Source organism: Heterocephalus glaber, unplaced genomic scaffold (genome assembly GCF_053883595.1).
Source record: "Heterocephalus glaber isolate CG9 unplaced genomic scaffold, H.glaber_assembly_v1.0 deba00001610, whole genome shotgun sequence".
Taxonomy (NCBI): Eukaryota; Metazoa; Chordata; class Mammalia; order Rodentia; family Bathyergidae; genus Heterocephalus; species Heterocephalus glaber.
In genome coordinates, this window is record NW_028258381.1 from 3,329,025 (window position 1) to 3,334,602 (window position 5,578).

The 5,578-nt window shown below is 37.6% G+C and overlaps 1 pseudogene; it reads left to right on the forward strand.

Annotated features, from left to right (window-relative positions):
- The first annotated feature begins 489 nt into the window (after nt 1-489).
- LOC101705526 (FERM domain-containing protein 7 pseudogene) lies at nt 490-5,244 on the forward strand (annotated as a pseudogene).
- The last annotated feature ends 334 nt before the right edge of the window (nt 5,245-5,578 follow it).

A 5,578-nucleotide genomic window follows, 5' to 3' on the forward strand; every position in this document is an offset into this window, starting at 1 on the left:
AGTGACAATACGAAAGTCTGGCTTATTTGGTGATAACAGAATAGAGACAGGGAGCAAAATACAGCCTCTCCTGGACTTGAAACTGAGACTAGAAAACAGCAGTTTGGTGAAGAGAGAAAAATAAGTAGATTCATGAGAACGTGGGTGGAAGCTAACAGAAAAACTAGAAACTACAGAAAAACTGGAAAAAAAGAACACAACACAGAGTAATGCATGAAGCAGTCTGGAGTGTGTCAGCACTAGCTCCAAGAAAAACCCACAGCTAATGTAAACTGCAAAACAGCATGGGTTTTACTCTGAAAATGACTCCTTCCATAATGCACAGTAAAGTTGGAAAAAAATCTAATGCATCCTATTATATTTGAGAAAGTTTAATCAGGAGCCATCCTGGGAACGGATTAATTGTTCAAGACTGAGTCAATGAAGAACTACTAAACAACTATACTTCACAATTTCTGGGGCCACCCTACTTTGATGACTAGGTGTGACATGGACATGGCCATCGGAGATAGTCACACGGGGGAAGCTGGATATAGACCCCTGAGAAGTTTAAGCTCAAAACAGGAAGGATGTGGGGACCCTGCCCTTTGTGATGAGAAGCCAGGAAAGTTCTGTGTGGCTTGGCTTTATTTTCCTTTACTTCGCTAGGATCATTCATATCAATTTTTTTGTCCTCTTTCTTATCTTTTCTTTATTTTCAAATTTTACTTCTTTCATTTTCCTGTTCCCCAACCACTCATCTTTACTAGTATTACTATTAAGCTTAACTAATCATTAGATATTTAATTAATGAAATTGAAACTAAAAAACTACAGAGAACCAAGGAATCAAAGACCTGGTTCTTTGAAAAGATAAACAAAATAGATAAGCTCTTGGCCAATCTTAATGAAAAAGGAAAGAAAGAACAAAATCAATGGGATTGGAAGTGCAAAAAGTGAAATTGCAAAGGACACCACTGAAATCCAGAACAGTATTAGTAACTACTTTAAAAACTTATACTCTAATCAACTGAAAAAGAAATGGATAGATTCCTACATACATAAAATTTACGATCCAAGAAGATATGAAAACACTGAATAATTCAATGACAATGAAACTGAAGCAGTAATAAAAAACCTACAGGGGCCGGGGATTTAGCTCAATGGTTTTGCTGCCCACTGAGCAAGCACAAGGACCCGAGTTTGATCCCTGGTACCAAAAAAAACCAAAACGTACAAACCAAGAAGATTCTAGAATGTGATAGATTTACCACTGAATTCTATAGGAACATTAGGTAAGGTGTATCACCAATCCTCCTCAAAATTTTTATAGAAATTGAAAGGGAAGGAGTATTCCCAAAATAATTTCTGGAAGTTAGCTAATTTCAAAACCAGACAAGAACCTAACTGAAAAAGAAAACTACAGGCCAGTTTTAAAATGAACATAGATGCAAAAATCCTCAACATGGTACCAGCAAACAGAATGCAAAACATCACTGAAAAGATCATATATCATGACAAGGGGTACAAAGATAGTTGAACATAAACAAATCAATAAATGAAATGCAATACATAAGCAGAATCAAGGTCAAAATCATATGATCATCTTAATAGATGCAGGAAAAGCCTTTGACAAAATCCAACGTCCATTCTTAATAAAGCTCTAAATAAACTAGCTATATAAGCATCTTAACTCAGTCTGATGAAATCCATTTGTGACAAACCTACTACTACCAACATCATAGTAAATGGGGAAAGGCTGAAATCTTTCCCTTTAAACTCAGAAAGATTACAAGGATATCCACTATCACAACTACTCTTCAATACACTACTCATACTCTTACCCAGAGCAATCAGACAAGAGAAAAAAATAAAAAGTACATACACAGGAAGGAAGAAGCCAATTATCCCTATTTGTAAATGACATGATCCTTTCTATAAAAACCCAAAAAATTTCACCAAAAGACTTCCAGAACTAATAAATTCATCAGTGTAGCAGGATACAAAATTAACAGGCAAAAATCAATAGTATTCCTGTGCACTAATAACTTCCAAGATAGAAATTAGAAAAACCATATCATCAAGAAAAATTAAATTCTTAGGAATTAATCTAAGAAAATGAGTAAAAACATCCATAATGAAAAATATAGCACTCTAAAAAAGGAGATCAAAGAAGACATCAGAAAATGGAAAGATATCCCCTGTTTCTGGATAGGCAAAACTAATATTGTCAAAATGACTATCTTTCCAAAACTGACACATAAACTTAATGTAATTTCAGTGAAATACCAACAGCATTTCTCACAGAACTAACAAAAAGAATCCCAAAATGAAGAGACATAGGATAGCAAAAGCAACCCTGTGCAACAAGAGCAAAGCAGGAGACATCACAATCCTGGATTTCAAGTTATATTACAAAGCTACTGTGATAAAAGTGTCATGCCATTGGCAAAAAAACCCCCAAAAACAACAACAACAAAAAAAACAAAAAGCAAGGATGAGAATCAATGGGACTGAATAGAAGATGCAGAGACAAGCTCAGGCACATTCAGCTACCTGATCTTTGATAAAGGGACCAGAAACACAAGGAGGAAAGTGGAAGAGAGTTATCCTCTTTAGTAAGTGCTGCTGGGAAAATTGGATATCCACATGCAGAAGATTGAGCATAGGAAAATACCTCTCAACATGCACTAAATTGAAATCAACATTGTTCAGAAATCTAAATATTAAAACAGAGACACTTAGTCTTCTGAAAAATAAGGTAGGTAAAACTCTTGAAGACTTAGGTATATGCAAGAACTTTCTGAACAGATCCCCAATTGCATAGGAAATAACACAAATGGGATCATTTGTGTAAATTAAAATTAAAATTAAAAAGCTTCTGTGCAGCAAAGGAGACAACCAATACAGTAAAGAGACAGAATGGAAAAAAATTTGCCAGCTACTCCTTAGACAGAGGACTAATATAAAGGATATATAAAGAACTCAAATATATTACACTTTCCCAAAATAAAGCACCTAATCAAAAAGTTAGCAACTGAAAGAAATAGACATTCCTCAGAAAAAAAAATACAGAGCAATGGCAGCAGGCAACGGCTGAAGATTAGGTCAGCCATGCTCAGCCCAGAGATGTTCACGGAGAGCCCTTTGAAGCTCTTCTTCTTAGCAAAGGCTAAGAAAGACACTGCTTTGTGCTCAAAAATCATCTGGAAAAGCACTGTTTAACCTGAGTTGTAGCCATCTAAATCTTGCTGAAAAGGAATAATTTGGATTAGAATTCTGCAGCCATTCTGGAAATAATGTTTGGTTGGAACTTCTGAAGCCCATAACAAAGAAAGTAAAAAATCCTAAAGAGGTTGTTTTCAAATTTATTGTGAAATTTTTCCCGGTGGACCCTGGGCATCTTTGGGAAGAACTTACAAGGTATCTTTTTACTCTTCAGATAAAGAAGGATTTGGCTATAGGAAGGCTTCCATGCAGTGACAAATGCACAGGGTAAGTGGTTTCTCATATCTTACAATCAGAACTGGGAGACTTTCATGAAGAAACAGGAAACATCTGGCACAAACCTGATACTTACCAAACCAAGACTGTTTAGAGAGTAAGATTGTGTACTTTCATCAGAAGCACAATGAGAGGAGCCCAACTGAATCTGACATTCTGCTACTGGATATCTCAAAGAAGCTGGATATGTATGGCATCAGGCCTCACCCTGCCAGTGATGGTGAAGGGATGCAGATTCACCTGGCTGTTGCCCACATGGGAGAGCTGGTGTTTCAGGGAAATACAAAGATTAATAGTTTCAACTGGGCTAAAATCCACAAGTTGAGTTTTAAAAGAAAGCATTTTCTCACCAAACCTCATGCCAACATCTTGGTGTTGTGCAAGGACAATTTGGAATTCACAATGGCCAGCCAAGATGCTTGCAAGGTTTTCTGGAGGACTTGTGTAGAATACTATGCTTTCTTCAGGCTTTTTGAAGAGCCCAAATCAAAGCCCAAAACCCTGCTTTGCAGCAAGGGTTCCAGCTTCCATTATAGTGGAAGAACCCAAAGGCAACTTTTGGAATATGAGAAAAGGGAAGGTTGAAGAGCATACCACATGAAAGGAAACATTACCCATCTCAGTACCACGAACGACAGTGCAGGTCCTCACCAGACATACTCTCTGATGTACCAAAATAAGTGGAAGATTTGAGACTAGTATATGGTGATGGGTACTACCGAAATGTGAATGGAGCACACACCTCTGAACCTGTGCTGGACAGCAGGAGGAGGAACTCTGCAGTAGGTGTAACATTTGCAGTTGAGCTGGAGCATTCTAAACCAGAGGCAGATCCAATATTGTTACATCAGTCCCAAAGCAGTTTCTCCTTCCCTTTTACTTATTCAGATTATGTTTTTAACACTAACCCTGATACAGAACCCAGAGACTTCTTTGATGAAATGAGTCCTCTAAGCTCTTTCCAAACAAGCTCTAAATTTGCTGACAATCGCTTAAGCACATCTTCTGGCCTCACAAGTAAAGTAAGTCCAGCAAGGCAGCTATTTTAGACAGATGTGCCCTATATTCCTTGTACTATCCAGCAGGTTTGATATCATGCCTCTCCAAGTCTTCTTTTATGTGGACAAGCCACCCCAGATACCCAGACAGTCTCCACTGATGGCAGAGGAAAAGGTAAGACCAGACAGCTATTTAGAGCCTACTGCATGCAATAAAGACAACCAAAAGAAGCCTACAGAATATCAAACTGAAAAGCTTTCAGCAAGACCTTCAAGAACTCCAAGAAGCTATGGCCAGGACTAGTGTCAATGTAGATCTAGAAGAAGAAGACCCAAATTTAGAAGACGCATTTGCAAATAATATTCAAGAGCAAACCCCTAAAAGATCTCAGTGTCAATCAAACATGAAAACAATTTGTTTTCCTTTTGGGTCAGATTTTAGACCTTTAGTGCCTTGTCATTCTCTAAGTCCTAAACCAGACCTGTTCACATGTATGTTTGCAGAGCAGGAGTTCCCAGCAGTTCTAATAGTTAACACTGCAGTAGAAAGGTATGTAGCCAGCAAATCCAGTGATTCTGTGTCCGAGATCCTTAAACCAGACTACTACTCTTTGTGTAGCAATGAAATAAAGTCACCCATGACCAGAATCCACTTGTCCTCTGGTAGTCTGCAGCTAGATGAAGAAGATGAAAATGTTCCTTTCAGCACACCAACTACTGAAGACAGGACTTTGTTGAAATCATGTAATTACTTCTTAGCTTAAAAGTGTGAACTCCATGAACATTTCAAGCCAGTTCCATGTTACAATTTCAGATTTTAAAAAATAAGCAACTTATTTATAAATCATTTTCTAAGCCCCTTTTCATTGATGTTAAGGGAATCTTCTAATTTTGAGTACCTGGCTTATGAAAGATTCAGTTGCCGTTCGGTCCCCTACCTTCACTCTTCTGTTCCCTCTGAATATGCCCTCTCCTCTCCAACAGTGTGGCAGGGTTGAGAAATATTTGTCATTTCTATTTTATACTCCTTCATAGAAACAGTGTAAATGAAGAGCAGATTCTTCAACACTGAAGAATGGTAACAGTACGGGTTGGCAT